Source organism: Cinclus cinclus, chromosome 1 (assembly GCF_963662255.1).
Source record: "Cinclus cinclus chromosome 1, bCinCin1.1, whole genome shotgun sequence".
NCBI classification, from domain to species: Eukaryota; Metazoa; Chordata; class Aves; order Passeriformes; family Cinclidae; genus Cinclus; species Cinclus cinclus.
In genome coordinates, this window is record NC_085046.1 from 79643530 (window position 1) to 79669987 (window position 26458).

A 26458-nucleotide genomic window follows, 5' to 3' on the forward strand; every position below is an offset into this window, starting at 1 on the left:
AGTTTAACTGGATTAAATGAAGATTCTTGATCATATTGTGACATTTTTTAGTGACATAATTAAAGACAATTCTCAGTCCTATTAAAAAATCCAGTATTTGACATATATGTGGATTCATACACACATGGATGTATGTATATCTAAATATAATGCAAGACAGGAAGGCAAAGGACAAATGAAATCCAAAATGTGCTTCCTGCAAAATCTAAAATGCTACACCTTGCCAGTTTTTACTTGCAACCAAAGCAGTCTGCAATCTATTCCTTCTGGAAACTTCAAATCTGCTCCCATATATCTGTAACTAAAACAGATCCATATTTTAAAAAAGAAAGAGATTTTAAAAAAATAATGTTGAGAGAACTTATAAAATTGAACAAATATCAAATTAACAAAACACAAAGTTCTGTAATTAGTTGAGTGTTATAAAATGACATTAACATATAGCATGGCTTTCTTATTTCCATAAAGAAAATGGAATGTGGCAAAGCACAGGAACATGTAAAACTTGTTATTTTAATCCAGACTGCAGAAATTATGAAATCGTTGGGTTTATGCAGTTATGGTTCAACTTCAGCCTGCAGCTAAGACCTATAGAGCTGTTTGCTCACTGTCCCCTTGTGGGATGGGGTAGAAAGTCAGAAAAGTAAAAACAAACTCGTGGGTTGAGATAAAGACAGTTTAATAGGGAAAGTAAAAGCTGTGCATACAAAAAAGCAGAACAAGGAATTCATTCATCAATTCCCATGGGCAGGTAGATGTTCGACCATCCTCAGGAAAGAAAGAGTGACTTGGGAAGACAAATACTATCACCATGAACGTCGTGCTCCCCTTCCTTCTTTTCCCCCCAGCTTTATATACTGAACATGACACAACATTTGGTCAGATGAAGTCAGCTGTCCCAGCTTTGCCCCCTTTCAACTACTTCTGCACCCCCCCAAGTACCATTGCTAATGTGGTGGGGTGAGGAGCAGAAAAGACCTTGGCTCTGTGTAAGTGCTACTCAGCAGTAACAAAACAATCTCTGAGTAGTCAGTGCTGTCTTCTGCACAAATCCACAGCCCATACCTGCTATTTTGAAGAAATTTAATTCTACCCCAGCCAAAACCAGCACATATTATAAAAATGTATATGTGACATTGTTTGTCCCATCAAGTTCAAGAAGGTGAAAAATATATTGTATTATAAAGGATGTATTTTAGAAGCAAGTATGGTTTTCAAATCAAATTGGAAGCCTCAGGTAAATAGCTTGTAATTTTTATCCTTGTTTTTGCTACAAGTATAGACTGAGTTCATAATACAAGCAAAAAATCAAGGCAATGCAAGCCTATTAACTCTCATGAGAACTCCATCAATACATATAAGGGGAACTTTAGGACTCTTTTGTGATCTTTGGAAACTCATTTGAATTCTGTGGATGAAATCCTGGCCTCATTCATTGAGGTCAAATTACTGTTGAGTTTAGGATTTCTTTTTCAGAGACCAACTTCATCTGCATGCTGGAGATAAAACTAATTCTACGCATTATTAATTTATTCAGTTTATGAGAGTTGGTAGTAACTGTTCACACCAGGTATAGCATGCAGCTGCAAAAATTAACATTTCTAATTATGTGTCAGAGTCCTGAGTTTTCTCCTGCTTCCCCTTTGGGGTTTGACTATGCACAAGGCCAGCTCCGATCTGGTGCAGATATGGGAAGGAAGGTTTGAGTGCTGGGAAAACAGCTTGGATGGAAAAGGCTGTGAGAAACCTTTTTAGCATCCTGCTCCTCTTTGCACAAGAAATGTTTTTAGGCCAAAAATGCTTAGCCTTGTCTTTGCCAGAACTATATTACAACTGTGGTCACCAGTGTATCTCACTGTTCCTGACCTGTGGATTTGACTTCCATGACTTTCCAGCTTGGTCTTGGAGCTGTCTTCTGGCTATAAGTTAGCATGGTGATCTGCATTGTACCAATCACTGAAGCTGCTCTTTCGCCTTGAGTACCAAGGGCCTATGTCCTTTATCTCTGGGAATGCTGCCCCTCCTGCTCTGCTGCCTCTCAACAGAGCTTTCCCTTTGGTTTTCCCTTTCCCCTGGGCTATATGGCTCCTGCTGAATTCCAGCTCTGTGTGAAAAAGAGCCACAGCACGTACCATGGACTGCTCATCCTCACCTCTGAAAATAAGCTTATATTCATCATGTGTGGTCATCAATGAAGAAAAGAGGAAACCACTTATTAAATAAATGATAAATTCTATGTAGTGGGTTTGGTGCTTAATATCTATGCCTTAACTAGAAACCAAGCTATGTCAAAACACGACACCTTAAAACTGATATCTTAGTGTGTTTTGTTTTGAATACTCTGAAAGATAAATCTTAAACCAACTCCCTTAAATGCAGGGAGACATGAAATTAGTGAACCCTTGTGACTCAACCTTGCTTGTTTTTAGAAAGTTATTAGTCTCGTAGCTGCAGTGTGCAAGTGGTAAATGCACTTAACATCAATTAAGTAATTGTTTAGTTTAAAAAACAACTAAAACAGTTGTTTTTTTTAAAAGATACCTTATTTGCCCACAACGCACCAAATAATTTTGTGATTGTAAGGAATCTTTATTTTGTAATTTGTTTAGTGAATACAATGGAGAGAAAGACTACAAAAAGCTGAAGAGAATTGAACACTTTGCAATATCAGCCAAATTATATATCAAGGTGTTTTCTATATGTGGAGATGGAAAGATTAGGAATTTCCCAGATGGATCGTAACAGAAAGGAAAAGAGAAAGTACTTTGCTAGCGCTTTCTATTAATTTTCAGAAGCTTCTTCATTTGGACTCCATTCACTTGGAATTCTACAACTTTGTGATTCGAACAAGAGTTGCAGTGTCAGTGTAATATAAGCTATATCCATGATATTAAGAGAAACAGATCTTGCAACATCCATCCAAGGTTTTCTGTTGTAATGTTTTCTTTGGGTCCAAACAGCTGGAAACCTATTTTCCAGACATAAATTCATCAATTCATCATGTAGTCCACATGAGCAGATGATATTTTTCTTCCTCAAAATAATTCCTTTGTTATGAACTGGAACTTAAACATCTTCCTGTGAAATTCACCATGAAAAAAGAAGACTAAGACATCAAAATTTTTCATTACAGATTGATCACCAATTTATATTTCTGCTTTGTTTCAGGTGTCCAAGTGTACTGCAGCCAAAATAAAGAATGCTTTGACGATCCTTCTATTAGCAATACTAGCAAGCAGGCATTAAAGTGTATTAAGCAATTTATTCTTTCCTCCAGTGATAGGAATCTTACCAGGTCAAACCAGATTATTGAAATTCTGCATATCTCTTGAAGCAGTGACTACAACACATATACAGCCGACATTCATGCTTGCTAGCTAGTTATGTGAACATTCTAGCTGTGGCATAACTTGATCTCAACTATAATCCATGATTCATATTTCATATTTCCTAGAAAGTTTGCAACAGAGTGGAGTTCAACCACTAAAACATTACAGTTATTAAGATTTTTTTAATCACAATCCTTACCAGTTAAACTGCATGAAGGATACTGTTATGCATCTCTTAAGGTAGAGTCTTGTCCCTCACTCCATCTCTGCCCTTAAGACTCAGCAGCAGCTTCCAAACACTAGTTTCCTGCAGAATATGTCAAAGAATCTATTTAATAAATCCATTATCTCACTGCAAAGGCACAGGATTTTAATGGCGTAATTAAAGGGTTCCATGTGTATTCAAAGTACCTTGAATTTGTATCTTTCCTAATAAATAGTCAAAGGACAAGAAACTAGAGGTACTTTTATTTAACAGAAAAAAATGTATTGTAGTGATAATTTAAACAGAAAACCTGAGTGAAATTCCTTTTTTTGTTTGCCTGGTTTTAATTATAAATTATTTTACAGGTTTTGACAGGAATTATTGCAGGTGAAAATTGCCAGAATGTTAACATACACTAGATTTCAGGGCAGTTATTTATACTCTGATGTCACACATACAACTAATTTAAGGTATTTTGAATTTAACTACCATGGCTTTTTCTTCTGATCCCACCAACCATAATCATTTTAGATATTGAATCCCTTCTGAAGATCCTTGGTAATTTTGGCTTTAGATCTCAGATTTTCTGGGAGAACATGACATTTCAAAAGGATCAGTTCTGTGCGTTTTTTTATAGTTTCATGCACTAGCCAGCCCTGTCTCTTACCTGAAATGCAGAAGCATGGAAGATTTTTTCCTTGCTTTGCAGCCAAAGCTCTCAATTCTCAGTTAGGTTTTTACTTTGTAACCAGGAAATTATTTTTGTCTCTATATCTTCCCAAATATTACAACAAATCATATAAAATGGGAGTGTTTATGGACAGAAACACTTATTAGCAGCCAGAGGAGCTGCAATGACTGAGCTTCTTACAGGAAGCAAGCTTTCAGTTTTGGTTTTGTGCTATTTGCAGCAGGTTGGACAGGAAGTGAGAACAAAGTAATTTTTTGTTATTTTTTTGTTCTTCAATTCCATTTATTCAAGTAACATTACAAAATCAATCATACAATAGCTCACTGTGCCACCTTCAAGCTTTTTATAAGTCAAACTTAAAAACCTTTTTCACTGAAACTGTCATCTCATGGTTTAAACACAGGGGATGCCAGTCCAATCACAAATGAGAATGAGGGGTTTTTTTTAATTTCAATGAAAAGAGTAGGACTTCTAAAAATCTTACTGTTTTATACACTTCACAGAACTCTAACATCCATGCCTCATATTCAGTTTAGCTGATGATTTCTCTATTGACAATTCATACAGATGTGCTGGGTGTATGATGAGGGATTTTTCTGAGCTGAACATATAATGAGGAAATATTCTGGCAAAAAGTCAAGTGCTTTAAAATCTATTAGCGAAGATAGAAAAAAATTTCTGTCACTTTCACATGCTGTGCAATACATATCACACAGATTTCAATGTTATTTCTCATTCAGAAATTTGAAAATCGAGGTATATAGCATACCCTTCCCATTCCCCAGTTAGTCAAAATTTTATTCTGTAAAATTATTTAAATGGCACACACATTTAAATGGAGAAAAAATTGTTCCAATTAAGTAATTGTAAGAATGCAATGGTTTTATCTACAAACACTGTTTTTATTTATTTAATTTCCAGAATAACAATGTAAGTATCATTGAAACTATTTGAATGTTTAAAAAATGTTCTTATATGAAAATGACTAAATGAAATGTTTAATATAAATAAGGAAATATTAAGCCATGCAGAGGAATGAATACACCATGGGAAAAGAGAAATTCTTGTAGTCAGGTTTACCAATCCATGGAAGAACAAGGTCAAATTTTCTCATTCACCTCATTCCATATATATAGAAATAAGTTTCATTCTCATAGGTAATATATAAAGGCTTATCAAGCTAAGTGTGTCATGCTAATAAAAAGGACCGATACTTGTATGAAAGAATGATGTCATTATTTGTATTACATTAAAACAGTCGTCCACTATAAGCAAAATATCCATGCCACAAATACTCTCACAGGAGGGAGTAACTTGTCAAACTGCAAATATTACAAGTTCTGAAGTAATAGCTGACTCCTGTTGCAGCAATTAAAATCTTAGCAAGCAAATGGGGGTTTTTATGAAGAAGTGGACAGATCTTCTCCCCCTTTCTCAGTGGTTTCTAACCTGAAGATGTGTGGTTTCTAACTTGAAGATATGAAGTAGATTTCAACCAGGGATCACAATTAAATATATTTGAAAAATAGAACCTTGCACAATAAATTTAATATAAAACACATGTAGACCTTATTTTCATCAGTGAACCAAAATTCTTTTTCTTGGAAAGTATAACCACTAAAAGCTACTCATAAAGATTAAACCCTACTATGAATCCCATACATATATGTATAAAATTGGTAACCAAACATGAAAAGAGCCATCTGGCCCTTTTCATTTTTCACTTCTCATTAATGACACAACCTTGTGTCATGCACACTATGTCATTTTAAAAAAAATGTCCTTTTTACAAGAGTGTATACTCTGTTGTTTGCCCAAAACCTTTTGTTAGCATACCCTTTACATTATTGAAGGTATATATATAAGATTCTGTACTTCAGAAAGAAGTTGTTTTGCTGGAAATGAAATACTTAACTTTAAGAGTTCTTCAAATACTTAAGAGTTCTACAGTTACTGTAAAATTTCACACAGTTTAAATCTGTCATAACAAATACCTATAAATGGTTGGATTTTTTGATGTGCACTGATTTTTTTATTATAAATTGAGTGATGGGTACATGAAAGGGAATATAACAGTCTACAGCTCTTTCCAATGCCTGACAAAGAATTAAAGCAAAAGGAAATACATAGATAGCATACATGGTTAATGGAGAAAATAAATCATTTAAGATCTACAGTGCTACAGTTTTTTCTAATTTCACCATGTTTTGTTTGTTTGCTTTTTTAAACTAACATTTGTGCTATGAAGAGGTGGTCCATGGAGAATAAGAATACTCTTACTCAAGATCTCAAAACTGTAGTCCAGAAATAGTATTTCATGAATGGGTTTTCCATTAAACTTTGAAAAACACACCTATCATAACTTTTAAGAAGTGGAATTTCATGCAAATTGACTTCACGCTGCCCATGAACACATGGTTCAGTGGAGATGCATTTCATCAGAGGCTATTATTTTCTGCCTTGGTAGCAGATTGAAATTAGAATATTTCCCAACAAGAGCAAGTAATTCTCTGTTCTATCAAGAATCTTCTCTAAACAATGTAAGAACTAAGGTCTTATTATTGCCTCTCCTCCTGCCTTCTTCACTAGAAGTAGGTGTTACATCTGTGTTTTTTCCCAAAATACCAGTATTTACTAACAGCTGAATACATTGCTAGAAGGGAAAATAGTACAAGCTGACTCTAAAGGTGGCATATTTTTTTGTGGATTTTTTTGTTTGTAACTTTTTTTCTAGAACAACTTGTTAACCTCTAGTCGAGGCATTTGTCAGCTAAAGGAACAACAAGAATATTATGATTTTCTTGGTTTAGATGCAGAGAAAAGCCAGAATTTAATTAGTTTGGTGTGAGAAAAAGAAGAGGAGGTGTTATTCAGATATGAGCCCAAGCCCTATGTCAAACTAGTGCTTAACCTCTGCTGCTAGTCAGGTGAGGTGAAGTATCCAGGAAAACGAGGTGGGTTCATGTGGCCTGAGTGTTCGCTACAGAGAGAGAATAATGTAAATAAATATCTTAGGCCAGACACTGAAATCAGGGAAAAGAAAGAGAATGCATGGTGGGAATGCTAAGTCTAGACTACATCCAGACTGTCCAAACACAGATCTCTCAGCACATAACCTGGACCTCATTTATGCTCATTTACTGCATCTTGCCAACAAAACAAATGGTGGTAGCAAGTATGTGAATAGAACCAGCCATAGTACTGGAACTAAATAAGCAAAATGTATGGGAGGGGACAAGGAAAGAAGAGAAGCCAATGTCCAAATAACAAAAAATCACAGCACCTCAGCTACAGTTCTTAAAGTAGAGTTTTGAAGCAAACACTGGAAAGTGAATATCTAGAGTGCCTTGAAATACGTAGTTGTAAATGTTTCTTCAGGAAGAATTTAATGGAATAACAGGGCTACTAAACCTGTCCACAGAATCTTGCTAACTGAATTTAGTTTAGTCAAATTTAAGTAAAATGCTTTTGTTTTGGTGTTTAGGATTAATTTGCTTGGTAGTAGCTCCAATGGTGTTGGCCTCTTTGCCTGGGATTCTCTCAAGCTGCAGATATTTCATTTGAAGACAGTGAAAAAGCCACATTCTTCTGTCACTTGTAAAATTATCAGGAATTGAGTAATATATGTACATTTTCCCCTGTATTGGCACTGGTCAGGCTGCACCTTGAGTGCTGTGTCCAGTTCTGGGCCCCTCAGTTTAGAAAAGACACATCCAGAGGAGGGCAAAAAGGCTGGTGAGGGGCTGGGAACACAAGCCCGATGAGGAACAGCAGAGGGAGCTTGGATTGTTTAGCCTGGAGAAAAGGAGACTCAAGGGTGACCTTATCACTCTCTACAACTCCCTGAAAGATGGTTGTAGCCAGATGGGGATTGGTCTCTTCTCCCAGGGAATCACTTACAGAAAGAGAGGATAGTCTTAACCTGCACCAGGGGTAGTTTAGGCTGGAAATTACAAAAAAAAATTCTTCAGTAAAAGAGGGATTGGGGACTGGAATGGACTGCCCAGGGAGGTGGTGGATGTCACCATCCTTGGAGGTGTTAAAAAAAAAAAAAAACGCTGGATGTGGCACTCAGTGCCATGGTTTATTTGGTAAGGTGGTGTTAGGCCATAGGTTGACTTGATGATCTCAAAGGTACTTTCCAACCTAGTTAGTTCTGTGATTCTGTGATCCCGATACCATCATTTTATTCTTACAATGTTCTGTCATCATGAAGAACAGCAGAAGAGTCTGAAAAGAAAGAAGTAACTGTTGATGTGGGAAGATGAGTGGAAAGAGCAATAAGGGATCAGACAGACTGATAGAAAAAACTGGTTGAGGTAAAGGAACAGAATTGGAAATACTTTTTCAGCCTTGAAGATCTAGATAGGAGAAAGATGAGCGGTTAGAATCATTGGTAGGGAAGAAAAGGAATGAAACTGGATGCAAAGATTCAAAGTTGAAGAAATACATTGTGGGAAAGGAAGACAGAAACAGTTCTATGATGCTAGGTTGAAGAAGGCTGTAGAAGAGGAAAAATACAAGAAATATTATCTGAAAAAGAAACATGTATTTTAAAAGAGACAAAGAAACATGGCTAGCATCCCTCATGTGGAGTTTTGTGCTGTTTTTCTCTCAGCTGGGGATTTCTATAATACTGGCTCAGACAGGTACTGTCCCAGTATCCTTGGAAATGAGTTTGTTCTTTGGGAGTAAAATGTTTAGGGCCTTCGGCAGGGAAAGAAGAGAAGGAGATCCTCCTCAGAGGAGCATCAAGTACCTTCAGAGATGACCAGAAGGCCAATCTGGAACATTCTGAGTTTGTTCCAGTTTGTAAAGTTGCCTAAACCACCACAGCTGGAAGCAAAGGTAGAGATCAGATTAGCCATAAGGGCATCTTTATTTCTGTTCAATCTGATCTAATCTTATCTAATTTGAATTTTCTCCTAGTTAAAAAATTAATTACTTTTCTATAATAAAAGCTGATTTTTCTGACTTTAACCTTTTTAGTCTTCATTGGGGATAACTGAAGGATCTGTACATCAAAGTTTTGGTGACTCTGGTTATGCTACCTTTTTAAAAGACACTGAATTTACAGGAATGGAAGACAAATGTCTATGGAAAGAGGAGATAGGTTGGAATAGAAAAGAAAAAATAGATAATATGTTTTTAGCTGAGCTATTATCTCACCTAGATACTCTGCTATAGAATGTACATTGAATTTAAATGGCATGGTTCCTTACGCATAATGACTTTGACTAAGACCTCAGTTTGATTATTCTGGATTTAAAGTATTTAAGCTTATTCTCACCTGTTACTGTTCCGAATTGATGGGAACACACTTTTCTTTTAGTGGGATCTATTAAATATCATTTTTTAAGAGAAAGCTGTTCACTGTACATTGAGGTTTGATCCCCTGGGTCATCGGTCAACAGTGTGCATTACTGAAACAGCAGTAGATAGTTACATATCACAGTGCCATCTCAGCTTTTTACCTCTCCTTATTCTCAGGGTTATTGTTGTAATACTTCAGATAATTCTTTATGTGGTGGTTTGCTTTTAAAAAATGATGTCTATTAGAGCAGAGAAAAAAATTATTCTAACACATTTCCTCTGTTCACATATTTTTTCTATCCAAGGTAGCACAGGTAAGATAATATTTTTCTAACTATGGATTTATGAGCAAAATCTTTACAATACATATTGAAAACATGAGCATAAATTTCTTTGTGAACTGATGGCACTATATTTCCTGGAACATATGTGCATTGTATGTCTTTGATGCTTGGCTTTGCAAGAATCCTCCCAGCCATTTCTTCAAACCTCTTAAATGCAAGCCATTAAGGTACCATTACATGCACAGACATTTCCAAAAAACTTTCACATAGCTACTGTTGCTAGGTAAATCACTCCCTTGACATCCATGTATTTAGATATGGGTTTTTTACTTTCTTTGTCTTAGATCTGACACAGTGACATCAATTTGGGTGTGGGGATAAGGAGAGATATATGCAGCCAAAATAACTGCTGAACTGTGGGAATAAAGGAAATAAAGTTGATATATTTTAGGTATTTACAATTTGTTTTAATTATATCTGGATGGAACTCATACACTGGATGGATATTTATCAAGCTGAGGGTAAAGAATAGCAGAAAGATATTCAAGCATAGGTCACTTTTGACAGTACACAACTGTTGGTAAATTAAACTCCTCAGACTGAACCTGTCTTTAGGATTTTCACTTCTATTGTATTTCTATCAGTATTTACTTAAAACAGATATTTTTGCACCTATGTTTCTGCACATCTGTATTTAGATCAGTTTTGGATGACGTAAACAATTCAAATTACTTGTCCATGTCCTGGACAGGAAATCTTTCGTTTCAAAACTGAAACATGGTCATTGATTGCTGACTTTTAGAATTTGTCAGATGAATGTATAAGGTCAGCTAATAAAAAAAAAAAACCCAAACAAACTTTTTTTTTAAGAAAATTTATGGGTGGTGAACATGGGAAAGAAAACTCTTGTTCTTCATTAAAGGAATACTAGATTGAGTTGAGCTTTGATATACTGCAACAGTGCTCTAGACATTATCCTCAGAATCTTGAAATTGAATAGGCTTGCAGTAGCACAATGGTTCTAATACTTCAAATATCCTCCTGCAAAAGGACAAAATCTGCAAGTTGAGAATGTTCAATAGACTGCCAATGGTACTGCTGATCATTCTAATGGATGTTACCATTCACTGGATGCAAGATGTGTCTCGCAGCTTTTATAGACATTTCTTTACCAACTATTTTCAAAAAGGACATGTTAATCTTGGGATTTGGCTCTTAGTAACACAATTGTCATATAAAGAGTAGTGGAAAAATTATTTTCTGGAACTATCTGATAAAGGTTAATTTCTAGACCAGCTTATCATTTAAATATAATTTCACGAATGCCTGGCAAGGCAGTTCATGTGATCCATATCTTCTTTCCTCAAAGTCTTTCTAATTTTTTCCTTTATTCATTTGATCATCTTCTTCATATTGTGTAAGCCAAAAATATTTTATTTAGAAGACAGAATATGTGTTGAAATACTTGGGATGTTTGATTTGCAGCGTCATAAATGTTACTAGCAAATAAGATCTCTTATGTCACTGAGTCACTGACCAATAATACCCTACAATGGAAGAATGGAAGAAGGCTCAGAGGAGATTGGTAAGAAGGCCCAGGAAGCTCAGGGAAGACTGCAGTGTGTGACTGACCACAGCTGTTGCACAGAAGCTATCTGTAACTCGACACAGTGGGCACCAGTGGAAGGTTTAGATAAATAGCTGTTAGCAGTTCAATGCATCAACCTGTGGTATAAATGTTTCTCCCCTAAGTTCCTCAAATGACCATGAATGTGTTAGCCAGGCCAGGATGAGGAGTATGTGAATGAATATGTGGCCCAGCCCAACTCAGAGGGTGAAAACTAAGCAATTAATAAAGATATTTCAAAGACAGTAAAAGCATGAGTTGTTTTCAACCCATGTTCTTTTTCCCAGCAACCGTGGATGCCCAGAATCATGATGGTGAGTGTATTGCAGAACCTGATAATTGGGACCCCATTGGCATTGTGATTGAACACTGTACTCTAATTGGGGTTTTTTGTAAGTGGAACTTTCATTTGTGTTATTTTTTTCAGCATATTTTGTATCACTCTGATAAATGAGAAATTCCATTTGACAACAACTATCTCCACAAAAGTTAATGAAATGTTAGACATTGCATTTTCCACTCAGAGTATATCAAAAAGAACCTGGTCAGAAAGGATGAGATTGTGGCACACTGTTTCCTTAGTAAGCATTTGATTTCTCTCTGTTAATGTTCCATTTGTTAAAATTTGAATTGGTTATACCAGTAAATAATAATTACTAATATCACAACTATTTTATGCACGCACACATATATCTGCTAAATAGCTAAAACTGTGAATTAAAAATGTTAATTTAAAAGTCCTATACCTTAGTATTTTTCTTTATGATTTCTTAAGAGATTTTTAGGGAATGAAAGCACTACTGTCAGAATTTTTTTTCTGATTTCTCAGTGTCTACATTTGTTTTTGCAAGTTTCCCATTTAAAATAAAAAAATAAGTATGTTTTCAATATTCAATGTCACCTGAATCATTATTTTTCCTTCTTCAAGTTTCTCTGACAGAGTAATATCTCAGTTTGGGAGATATAAATTTTTCTTCAAGCCTTACTGATTAAAGGCATTATACCCTGTCTAATCAGAATCTTTTAATTCAGAGGACTTATTCCTTGCCAAAAAATAAATTTAAAAAAATAAGTTTAATGAAACTCAATAAAGATCAACTGAATAACTTACATGCCCATTAATTTATAAGAGGTTTGAAAAGTGTTACTGACTAAGTTACATGGATCAAAAATATTTATTGATATTTAAAACTAACTAGAAGGGAAAATATTTACATTAACCCTTCAGCATTTTCTGAAACACATAGTTTATTACAAACAAGAAAACATTCTTCTGGATAAAAATAGAAAAGTAGAAAAAGAACTTTGTTCTTATAGTACCATCTAAGGCTTGTACCCAGTCTCTATTAAGTTTTTCTAAATTGATTCTAACCCAATTTTCTTTGTACGTTTCATCTATGTAATAAGGCATAGAGCAAACATTGGCATCAAACTCTGTTAAAGTCTCACAAGTTCTTAATAAAACCTGTTTAGTGCCAATACATTTAAAGGGAATTTTTTTAAAGCAGACCAAGCCACTCCTTCATGATGGTGATTTAAGGCAATTTAAGAATGATATGATATTTCTCTTGGGTGTGGCAACTCTGTAAACCAAGAAATGTTACAACTTACTCTAACTAGTAATAAGAAGATGGTCTTCATCCAGGGCAAAGGATCTTCAAAAGAGAGTTCTCCAGCTTTTGAATATCCTGTATTATTATTTATGCACGAGGTTGATAATCTTTGCAACAGAAGTTAGTTTAGAAGACAGGACCTCAGAGTATTTAATTCCTCTGCTGAACACTTTCAGGTACACTTAATATACAGACTAGACAAAGAAATATAGTGGTATCATACAAATTATTCACTTAGGATTTGTGACTACTTAACTGACTTCATTATGAGTACGAAGAATTTCTTCATACTGTAGCAAGAACAGTTCAGTCTGCACAAGAACTAGAAAAGGAAATAAAATGGAATAGAAAATATAATCATGTTTGCAGAGAGGGAGAATTCTCCATCATTGAAGACCTTTAAGATGAAGTTTTCTAGTGGTATCTTTAAGTACAGCTGACTCTGCTTTAGAGTAAGAAAATGAAATACAAGACGTCATTTACACATTTACACTTACACAACCAACAGCTCTCACGAACTGCAATACAGATTCTTCATCAGGCCAGAAGCAAAATGAAAACCAAAAAGCTGGGCTAATTTAAATGGCATATGCCAAGTGACAAGAAGTGTACTTGGTTTTTAAAAAGTAGTGTGATATCAGGAACTACGCTTCATAATGTTTTTTTAATTTATGTAACACCTTTCATCTCAGATCATTTTGCATTTTATTCAATTCAGAAAAATTAAATAAAAAGAGTTCCTTCTGAATTGGCCTGTAGCAAGGAAAACAAAATAAAGTACATTCAAGTGAAACTCTGAATATTTTCTTTTAATTATTACTATTTTAGAACCTTCAAACACATGCTATCCTTGGAAATAAAAAATATCTGCCTTACAGACATGAAATAAATCAACGCTGTTTGCATATTGATGTTTGGATTCAAGGATATTACTTAATATTTTTTCTGCTGTAGAAGTCTTCATAAGTTGTTTGCAGCGATGCTAGACATAAAAAAAGATGGTTTTTCCTTTGCTTTAAACAATATTATAAACAATATGTTATAAAAACAGAAAACATAAAGAAACAAAGACATTCATGAATGCTCCAAGAATGAACAATCACGAGACACCAGCTGTGTACCACTGTGGAGAATTTCTACAGCAAAACTGAGTTTTCAGAAGGGTTTTCAGTGGGGTTTCCAAATTGGATGCCCATTTATTTATGATTTTGGAAAGAGCTTGCCACAAACCCAGGAAGAGAATATCAGCAAAAACAAGGTTACCTTTTAGAAAGAAAATTGTTAAATTGGCAGTAAAGTTTCTGCAGTGCTGAAGTGAAAGGAAGAATCAACATCCCAGTAGTGTACAAGAAATTCTGGGTAGATATGCTGTGAGAAGAAAAGCTGTTAAGTTTGACACATTTGACAATACCAGTTCTTATGATTTCCCTTTGAACAAGCTAATTTTTATTGCATGTAAAAGGGAATTCCTTGAGAACAGAATAAAAAATGGCAGCACATAAACTATGAAAATGTTCTCCACAAAATCATTTTGGGAATAAAGAATCAAATTTGAATTTTAAATTCATTTTAATGGAAGCAACATATTCCATCGGAAGTCTCATTCTTAGGGTGCACAATTCCACTCTAGCATTTTGAGTTACCTTGGATTTTAAATCCATTTCAGAAAGTCTTACTTTGGGATGTTGGTTTTTCCTGTGAGACACAATGTGTATGATCATTTCTGTAGTCTACTCTTCTGTAAGATCTATCTTACATATTTTCATCTTCTTCATTCAGTTCATGCGTCCCAGAAAATTTCTTATTTCAGCCTACAGGATCTCAGTCTTGATTGTGTTCTGAGCAATGCGAAACTTGTCAGAAAGCAATAACAATTCTTACTCTGTAAAACGGCTCAGTCATTATGCATCCAGAAAATTAAAAGGATAATATTAGCGGAATGCTTTAATTTCTTAACATCCCCAAATTCCTCAAATTCTTCCTTTCGCTTCAGCTCCACATTTTCTTAGAAGATGCTGAATGTGCTTTTGACTGCCTAGTGGAAAAGCTCTATGGGTTTTTGTGGGTTTGGAGTTACCCAGGGGAAAGGTGTAATTCCATGGGCAATGGACTAAAATCACCTGTTTCTTTCACCATTTACTTGCCTATTTTAACATTTTCAGAAAACTGTAGAGCTCAGTTGATAGGTATCCTCACCCTTGATGGAAAAGCTATTATCTGTTATCCCAGCCCTACTGAATCAAAAATAAATGGTGACTAATCTGTTAGATTTATGCTATTGAAGGTTTATGTGTCTTTCTGTGCCTAATTACAGGAACTGTGAGTTTGATTCTCTTCTAGAGACCCATTTCTGTTAAAATAAACCAAACCTAGGAGGAATGAAAGAACTCTTGCTTCCCTCAGTTGATTTTGTCATCTGACTGAACTAATTAAATAAAATCTAGCATATTTCCATATTGGTACCCTTAGCCTTCTGACTAAAATGGGAACAAAGGTAGCACATAATTTACATGTATCTGGAAGTAAAGACCACAGTCATTTACACTATCTGGGAAAGTTTGATTTTGGATTAGGAGTGTGTTTGTATAATCCTGTTTCATTAAAAGGAATGAAAATATAATTTTTTGGCAGCACTTTCTGAGGATATTTCTTCAGTTTTCTCCAGCCTTGTATTTGACATGTTTGCGATGAGGTTTCAGGCTAATTTGTTTTTCTTAGATGTCTCAGGTTGTGAGTTTGTTTTGATGTTTTGGGGCTTTTTTTTATGATTTTCTTCCACCAAGATTACATCCATGCCTTAGTCTACATCTGTACTTATCTTTTAATAAGTCCTCTTTAAGGAACATCATAATAAGTCAAAATTTTCCCCACTCGTGCACAGCTAAATTTCCACAGCATATGTGCAGTTTTTCTTATAAAGTCAGCTAAATTCCTTTGAAGAATTTTAGTGCTCTATTCATTACTTATAACTCTTTCTTGTCTCCCCTGCCCCTGTTGTTCTTGGGCAGGGGAAAGTTACAAGTATGTAAGCGCTGGCCCTTCAGGCACTTAGCTTTATAGTTTCTTACAGGGACCTATTTTCCAGCCAGTGTAAAAAGACTGGGAGAGCAGCTCAGACCTTTTTTCACAGGCTTTATTATCTTCCATGAAGGGGGTCAGGCTGCAGTCTGAAAATGGGGGATAATGCATGTAATTTTATAGGATTTGGGGGGATCAAAAGTAAACCAATAGTATTCAAAGTTAATACATTTTGACCAACTACATTAGTTCTCTTTGTTTGGAACAACCAATTATAAAAAATCTAACCTAACTAATAATATTCTAAAAAAATAAGAGGAAGAACTTACATTTTTTAAAGCATGAGTCATTCTAAGTAAGTAGTTTTTCTTATCTCAGAGAAAATGCCAAGGGGGCATCACAGGGGTATTTGCAGAGGGATTTTTCTCAACAATTATTCACAAAGGGTTTTTTTATTCTTCTTTTGTGGTATTTTTTTCTGATTAAAACCATTTCAATACCACTTGGAATACACTTAAACACCTTGGTAAACTTATCCTTAGGATCTGTGATGCTCTGATTTAAAAATTATCAAAGAAATCATTCTTTGAATATTTAATAATAATAATAATGAGAAATGTTACCTTTTCACTAGTTGTTTGGCTTTGTATCTGGTTGCCTTGCAATGTATAAAATGCATATTCTAGACACCTCTCAGGAAAGCTGAGGAATTCCTAAGACAGACTATTAAAATAGTATGGGCCATATCACATGATCTTCCCTACTATGAGAAATAAAAAATAAACCACAGTGAAGCCCTTAAAATGTATCAAATATTGCTTTTTCCCATGCCAAGTTCAAGTGAGCTAGATATTCCTCAAGGATGTTTGAATATGGTAGAATTGTGAACAGGTTTCCCCACTGTACCACCCCATATTCTAGTCACTACTTCGATTAAAGCTATGGGAGTTTTGAGTGAACAAGGGCTGTAGGGTCAAGCCTGCAGTACAAATAAAACATTGAAGAGAAAAGAATGAACATACTTAGTGGCACAAACATTTCTCGAAAGCTCTGCCTTCATTGGGGTCTTGAGCAAAAATTATTCTCGACCAGCTCTTGGGCTTTTTGTAAGGGTGCATGAACTGGCAGAGGCTAAAGACTGCCCTTGATCTGTGCACTTCCAGGTGGAGCCTGGCCTAAGTCAGGCCAGAGTCTCTCCTTCAGCAAGTGTTAGACTTAGAACCATTTAGGTTGGGAAGAAGCTTTAAGATCATCAAGTCCAACCAATAACTCAGCACAACCATATCTGCCACTTAACTGTGTCCCCAGGTGTCACATCTACATTTCTTTAAAATACCCCCAGGGATAGTGACTCCACCAGTTTGTTGGGTAGCTGTCTCCAATGCTTTACTAACCTTAAAGTCAATAAATTTTTCCTGATATCTAAACTAAACCTCCCCTGACACAACTGGAAGCCATTTCCTCTTGTTGTGTCACTTGCTGCCTAGGAGAATAGGCCAACCCCTACCTGGCTGTAGCCTCCTTTCAGGTATTTGTAGTTATAAGGTCCCTCTTCAGCCTCCTTTTCTCGAGGTTAAACAACCTCAGCTCCCTCAGTTGTTCCTCATCAGACTTATACTCCAGATCATTTCACAGTTTTGTTGTTCTTCTCTGGACTTACTTCAGCACCTCATTGTTCTTGCAATGAAGGGCCCAAAATTGAACACAATATTCCAGGTGTGGCCTCACCACTGCCAAGTACAGGGGCACAATCACTGCCCTGGTCCTGCTGGACACACTGTTGCTGATGGAAGCTAGGATGCTGTTGGCCTTCTCGGATGCCTGGGCACACTGCTGATTAATCAGCTGTCCGTCTAACCTGAGACGGAGAAGCAGAGTTAATAATTACCTCACACTTATCATTCAAAATTTTCAGTTAACCAAGGAAGAAAGTTGATGTATGTTTTCTGAAGTCTACAATTTAAGTCAAATCTGGCTAATCACTAATTAAATCCAGACAGAATTCCTAAAATTATTTTGCCTTCCTGACTTGGTAACTAAGCTGGGTGTGAAGACTGCAGTCCTAACCCGGAGATACAGGAGCTACTGCACTGTATTTGTCAAAAAACCAGAGCAATTCACAGACAAGTTTTGTCTTTGAGAAGGGAAAAAACGCAGTCTGAAGGCTGGGATAAAATAGGTGTTGCTACTGTATACATCCTTGTCATAGCTGGGGAAACTCAGCTTCCAGAAAACAGATAAAGTTTTGTCAGTTTTAATAATGTTCATTCTATTGAAGATATTCCCTCTGAAATATTTTGCCATGCTGTGGATCAGTTGTATTGAACACAGTAGTTTCTGTCTATCTAAATTAATCCACCTCCCTTAGCATCTAAAGCAGAATTGTTTAAGCATGCTCATAAAAGTACAGGTTTGCTATTGAGGCAGTTATTGTTGTCTCATAAATTTTCCCTTAACTGGCTATACTTTCTGAAATGTATTCTCTGCAATGATCTTGTTACTGCTACAATATAATTTTGGGTTTTCGTTGATGCATATTTTAAAAATTGCACAATTATGTCTCATGATATTGACAAAACTTCTTATTCCCCAGCATTCTGCCATGCCTGCCTTAATACAAAGCCACAAAGCCAGGAGTAGGCAGCAATCACTCTCTTCAGTTTTGTTCACTCAATGAAAGACCATTAACAGGTTCACTGTGAAGGGGAGGTTCCCCACATCATGCACAAAGGCTGAATTTCTTATTGGGATTTCTAGGGACACTGAACATATTTCCTGGCTATATCCTGATCTACATATCCAAACCAGTTATGTGAGCTACTTGTAGGGTAGACAGTTTATCTAATTGTATATTTCATTTGAATGAAGTCAAAGTCTCAGTGGTTCGGGTTTTTAATGAACTTTTGTGCTTCAAGAGCTTCATAGCATATTCCATTAACTTGCTGTTTTGGTTTCTGTGTTTCTGTGATTTTCAAGATCTGCTTATTTAATATTTTATCAATGGGGAAGAAAACCATCAAAGCCAAAGTATTAAATGTAAATAAACTTAAAAAAAAAAGTGCACTTCTTGTATTTGAAGAAATTCTACTTAAAATTTTAAGGTTTCATAAGGATGAAGTACCCTTCCTGGTAATGAAAAAAAAAAAAAAAGAAGAAGAAAAATCCTGAAATTAGCATTTCAGGACTTTATGTTCTCTCATCTTTTTGTGATACTTGAAAACTTTAAAAATTTGTGACACTTTCAAATATTCATGGGGTAAAATATTTTGTAGTATTTTGTAGTTGATTTATTATATAGTTTTTCAAGCTACATCAGAGGAACTTGTATTGATGCTTTTAATATTAGGACTGAATTACTGCCTGATGAGAAATCCTTCCTTTAACAAAAACCTCAGTGGAGCTTTTCTTTACTACATATGGAACTAGCTGCGACAAAGGTCTTTCCATAAAGAATTATGTAATCTGATTGCAGCACTTTGTCCTTCAATCATTAGCCTTTGATAATTATTAGGATCATTCCACAATTTTCGTGCTTAGCTGTATTCCATAAAAAAATAGACATTCAGTGTTATAATTTTTTAGAAACAATTTCCTACTCTCTCCTCAATATTTTAATATTTTGCAAGCGCAGCTTTGACAGTTGTGACAGTTTTGAGAATGGCATCTGTTGAAGAGGTGTACTACTGATTAAAAAACAATTACTCCAATAACACCAACAATATGTAAAATCCATAGATTTAAATAGATAACTGTTTATATTGACTTATTTTGGCCTAATCAATGCATGTACTTGGAATATTTGCTAGTCTGCCACTCAAAAAAATTGTTAAAGGCTATGAGAATTTCTTAGTACATAGCAAGGTATATATCTTGGTAAAAAATTGCCAATATGTTTCTTGTTATTTTCTGTCATTGTACAGTTATAGTTCTCTTAGTTTCCATACTGATAGAAGTACTAAATGTGTGTTAATCTTTCTGTCACAAAGACTACTACAGCCTGTTTGCCTGCCTGCCATATTCCCCAGATACTGATTACAAAAATAGACAAATGTCAGAGAATTTAAAATTAAAAACAAAAGCAAAACCCCAAAGTCATTATTTGAAAGGAATTTTTCACTCTTGTGTTCATTCGATCAGCAAAATTTCTGAAGCATTATGAGAGGTCTGGAAGATTTAGCTTTACAAATATCCTCATCCTTTTTGGAAGTTGAACAATAAAATTTTGCTAGGCATAGTAATAAAATGTAAACTTTACAAAGTAAAAATACTCTTATGAAGTTTAGAAAGCAAAACAATATTGAGTTGTAATATTATATCTGTTGGTAGGTTAGTTCTACTTGTTTTAAAATATTTAGAAGTGCTGGGCCTTTGCACAGGAAGCTGACATTGAAAATTATTCTTGCTATACTTGTTGCTAAGTATAGTAAACCTTCTCTGGATAAGTCTGGTGGGCTAGTTAATGAGGCTCAGCTTTTTACTCACTTGATAGATACTTAAAGAATTATCGGTATTATGTTACATAACCTATGAACCATTCTCTACTTAATCCTAATCTTTTTTACACCTTATATATTTAAGGAAATATGAAGGCATTCAACCAATATGGATTTATTTTCAGCTTGGTAGGTGTCCCTATTCTAGACAACAGGGATAAAATACTTCTTTCTTTAAGAAGTTTATTATTTTATACCAATATCCTATAAAAATATGCGTGCATCTTTACCTTGGAAAAAGGCTTTTATAGAAAGACATTTGAAAAGATCCAACTGAGATCAAGAATGTTAGGGAGTCTAAATACTCAGATATACATAATTTTTGTTTACCCTTAAAACCTATCATATTAGTTAATTGCGTGTTTGCCATTTCTTATTGTCCTCAAACATATAAGCATATTTGTTTAGCTCAGTGCCTCTTGTGAATCAAAATGTAAATTTATGCAAAGCAATTTCTTATCACGTACACTGGACATGAACTTCAGAGTTAAGTGAAGTGTTTTGTTCAGAGATTTTAAACATATTAACTTCTATGTATTTATCATATACAGCTCATCTCACAAATGTGAACTCTTACAACATCAAACTAGCCCCTTAATTCTTTTAAAGAAGCAAACTGATTTTCTGGGAAACTTACTATTGCCATAATTTTGTCAGAATCCCATAAATAGGTATTCACACTAAGGCATCATTCCAAATTCATCAGGCAGTCATTCAGGTTTGTGCAATAATGATTGTCTGAACATGTCTTATCTTGTAATAGTTGACAAAAGTGGAAAATGGTCCAGATAAGTAGAAGTGAGAAAGGCAGTCTGAGAAGAGATAATATTCCTGGGCTTTATTGTGTATGTTGCTGGCTGGTAAAAGAGTGTGTTGCAGGAGAGAAAGCATTTGTTGTTAATGATAGTGAAAGTACAGTCAAAACAAGCATAGCAATCAGCATCTATATTTTCTGTCAACCGAAGAAATGGAAGGAGTGTAATGAGTGCACAAAATCTTGATTTATTTTAAAATTTGTGAGCGCTTTGGGACAAAATATTTTATGTCAGGCAAAAATCTGTTCATTAGACTAGGTCCATAAAGAGACTTGATCAATCAGCTAGTTGAAAAGATAACTACTCAAACCATCTTTTTCTCTGACTAAATATCCTAGAAAATGAAGAGTGTGCTCATATTGTACAGCATGATCTAGATAAAAGATTATGAGGCAAACAGCAAAAGGTTATCTCTGGGGTTGGAAGCAGTACAGCTTCATGAGCTTGGACTGAACTGATTTAACTATTGTTCTTACGGACCTGGACTCCTTTCTCTATGCAACCCTGCACTGTGTAAGTAAATAGGGAACTGTTTTATGATATGCTGCACTGCAGAAACATGAAGCATCATCAGAAAAGTTCCTTTAGAGGTGCTATTCATTTGTACAACTGGACATACTCATAACCTGCCTTGATAATACCAAAAAGCTGTCACTTCATCTCTGCCAGGTCCTTCACCTACTGAGCCACGCTACCTCTTATGTCCAGCCCCATGGTATTTTACTTCAGCTCTCCCAGTGAAGTCATGCTACTGGAACAAAGTCATCACTTCTGGTCTAAGCAGTTTAAGCAACTCTGAGGTCTGTCTTAAGAAACATAGTGTTTTGTGCACTAGAAAGGATGATAGAGTATCTGCCCTATTTTCTGTCCCTCCATCTAAATCTGAATGTATTCAGCTCCAGTATGAGTAGACACCAAGGCAGTTTTGTTTATATTTCTATTTATCTATAAACCTGTTACACTGAAATCCTCATTGAAACTCAACTCAGACTTTCACATTAGTGTCATGTCATTTCAGATGATTTTCTTGACAGCCCAAGTGAAATTTCTTTTTTTGCAAGTCTATGGATTTGTATTGTTTAACCTAATTGAGACACAGAAGTACATGAAATTACTTTCATTTGAATTATCTCCCTTTTTGAGTTATTCCAATTATCTGTTTGAATCAGTTCCAGTTATCTCAATTTACCACTTGAGCCTGTATCTTTTTTCCCTCCTTCTCCATCCTTCTCCTGCTGCAGGTCTGAAAATGCAGCCCATCTGTTATTTGTTATTATAACACTGCAATTTGCAATTGTACCCAAACCTGGTTGATTTGTTGGTTGGTTTGTATACCCTTGATGCCAGCATTTAACACTTGGGGCCATGAAAGAGTTAGAATTCAATCATTGTCACTTGCAGTGTTTAATGTTTGTATATTTCAGGTAATCTAACAGGAAAAGTACCCACTCGAATTTGTGTGATTAATTATAGTATAAATAGAATTTTAACTGCTTATAACCAGAAACATCATTCTTATTTTAAGATCACAAGGTAACATTCACTAAAATCCCATTAAATGCTGGACATAATGCCCTACCACAGTCTTAAAGCAGCCCTAACGTCATTAATTATTGGCCATTTTACAGGTTAAAAATATAATGAATTCCCTAGGCATCAGTTAACATTCAAGGGTTACATCATTTCCCTGTGGAGCTTAATCACTGCATGCACACATCATCTCCCTTGATTTACAGAGTTTTGACTCTGTCCAGTTCACTTTTATGTTCTCTGGGAAATTTAGGGGAGGGTAGTTATCACCTCTAACCCCAGCCTAAATAAGATCTCAGTCAGTTCAATCAGCAGGCAAAGATATTAAGATAATTTACTTGAAATCAGATTTTATTACTTCTACTCTTCTATTCTCAAATTACTTTTAATTATTGTGACAGGAAACTAACTTAAATAATAGTATAAAAACTACTTATTGAATCAGAAAAGAAAATCACATGAAAGCAGGGGGCTAGAGTTCAGCCTGAGATGTCCCTTGCTACCACATATATTTTCTTGCTTGAAGGACAAATCACATGTTTTTATTGTGTCTATTAGGCAAATGAAAATCTCTTGGTACACTATTTCAGGATTTTTTTTTTTTTTTGCTGTAAAAAACTGGTAACATGACTTAACAGAGGAGTAAGAAGTCAAATTATTTTCTCACATCCTAAATAGTATTACATTTGCCCCAAACAGAAACATTTTGTAAAATTTAGTCTTTCTCATATGCATCATAAATTGCTAATTTTTTTATTGTGATAAAAATCAGTGCATTAATATAATTGATAAGTCGGTATACAATGCAACAGTCAATAATTTAGTACTGTTTGAGATAAAAATATATATTTTCTGTTTCAATCATGTAATTATCTTACACATTCCAATGTTAACCATATTAAATATAATGCTTTGAGCTTAAGATTTAGTAATGTTTTTATTGACAGCGGTAAAACAGAGGTATTAAGGTAACAGAAGCATACAGAGCAATATTTTCCTATTTATTTTCTAATATGATAAAACAAAAAAATTATAACTAAATAAGATGCTCAAAGTCCAGATGCCTTGTTCTTCAGTTTGCTACCCACCTGTCCTTTGTCAATGTATGAGCTTTATATGGGATGTATTTATGTAGTCAGATTGTGCTGGAGCAATATATTCATATTCATGAATATGCAAATACCTTTAGTCTGTGTTTTGTCTTGTCATTCATTGATTACTTCAGGGTCTTAATTCAGGTCATTTTTCTCAGCCTTTCAACCAGAGATGTTTAAGGGTAGTTAGGTTCTTAACTGCTGGGGAAGAGTTGTTAAATCCTCATGTAAGATATATTAAATACAGTCTTTCTGAGTCTGGGATTTTTTGTGTGTCTTCTGCAGAGAAAGGTGAGCAGTCTGGGTCAGATTACTCACTCACTGGGATAGATATATTTAAACACAAGACTTCAAGGAAAGATGCTGTGTTACCTAAAGACACAGAAATTCTGTACCACTCTCTTCTATCATACTCCGGATCACAGAAAAACTTATGAGATTTTATTTTCTTCCTTTTTAGAAAAGCATCTGTTTGATTTTCTTTTGCTATTTAATGGATATGCAAGACTTGTGATCATACAAGCACTGTACATTTTCAGGAAAGAAAAAAACATTTTGGTTTTATAGCCTGTCTTTTACACTTGGTAATGGTGAGTTGTCCCTTACCAAGGTCTGCCTTTGATTATCACTCATCCCAATGCACAGACAACCTGTTGGAATTGTGCACTAATAATACAGCATATAAAAAGAGATGTCACCAGGCTTTCCAAAGATAATAAGCTTTTTAAAAGTATGCCTGGTTTCTAATATAAAACTGAAGACATTTATGACCTTGCTCCTATCCTAGAATAAAGTGAGACATTAATTTGCAGCAAATTGGTATAACTTCTTTGACTGTTTGGAACCAACCTGATTTACACATAAAAAGAGTCTAGCCCAGTGATGGTAAATGTATTTCCTGCACCTTTTTAGATGTTTGTTTTTGTTTCATCCCTAATCCTGAGTTTGGATGACATGAATAAGAAATTCAGAAATATGTGTACACATGACATGGAGAAGAATTTTTACCTCATCTTGCAGATTCCCTCCTCTCCCATGGGGGGATTATAGGACCCACTGAATTTTAACTCCCACTAAACTCTTTGAAAAGAAGGGCAGGATATCTTTCAGAATTTAACTTGCATGTTAATGACAGGTTTGGCTGCTGGCAAACGAATAATAATATAGCTAATTCTCAAGACATGCATTCTGTATGAGCTCAAATACTGCTCCATCTACTCACATATCAAGAGATTTTCAATAGCCTCTTGCTCACCATACATGCTGGCAGTCTGAAGCCTGTGTATTTTTGTGTAATGGGCAAATACCAAGTATCGTGCTCCAGGCAGGGAGGATCTGTATGGCTGGACTATAAAGGAAGTTTAATTTATTATAGTAACAATGTTACTCTTCATTTGTAACCACAAAAAGAGCTGATTCCTGCTCCTTTAAACATTTCCACATATTTCCAAGGCTTTCTACAGCACAGCTGACTAACATGACACTGAGCACTTACTAGTAGGAGCAGCGGTCTGGCCAGCAATTGGTGTTGCTGTGAGAATGGACCATAGCCTCATATCAATGCCTGGGAAAGTCACTGAGAAAATTATTTTGGGAGGTATTGAAAATCACCTGAAAGGCAATGCAGTCATTGGTGACAGCCAGCACAGCTGCATGATAGGAAAGTCCTGTTTATCCAATCTGATTTCCTTTTATGACAAGGTAACCCACCTGCTTGGTCAAGGCAAGCCAGTTGATGTGATCTTTTGGGATTTCAGTAAAGCTTCCAATCCTGCATCTCAATAGATCCTTCTGGACAAAATTGCCTGCATTCAGTTGGATAAACACACCATGTGATGGGTGAACAACTGGCTTGCATGTTGGGCACAAAGGGTTACAGTCAATGGGGTAGCATCAGACTGGGAGTCTGCAGGGCTCCATCCTTGGCCTTGTGCTCTTCAACATCTTCATAAATTACTTAGATGCAGGACTGGGAGGGATATTAAACAAGTTCACAGACGTTACAAAACTGGGAAGAGATGTTGAGTCCCTCAATGGCAGAGAGGCCCTGCAGAGAGACCTCAACAAATCAGAGGGCTGGGTAGTCATCAATCTTATGAAGTTCACCAACAGAAGGTGTCATATCCTGCACCATGGATGAGGTGCTCCTGAATGTATGGGAGGACTGGAGAACGAGATGCTAGAAATCAGGGCCACAGAAAGGAACCTGGGGTTCCTAGTCAATGGCAAGTTGACCATGATCCAGCAGTGCCCTGGCAGCCAGGAGGGCCAACCCTGTCCTGGGGGACATCAGGCACAGCATCACAGCCGGGCAAGGGAGGGGATTGTCCTGCTCTGCTCTGAGCTGGGGCAGCCTCACCTCCAGTGCTGGGGGCAGGTTTGGGTTCCACTGATGGCTTGGCCTGGCTACCTAGAACAGAGGCCAGAAAAAGTTAGAAAATAAAGT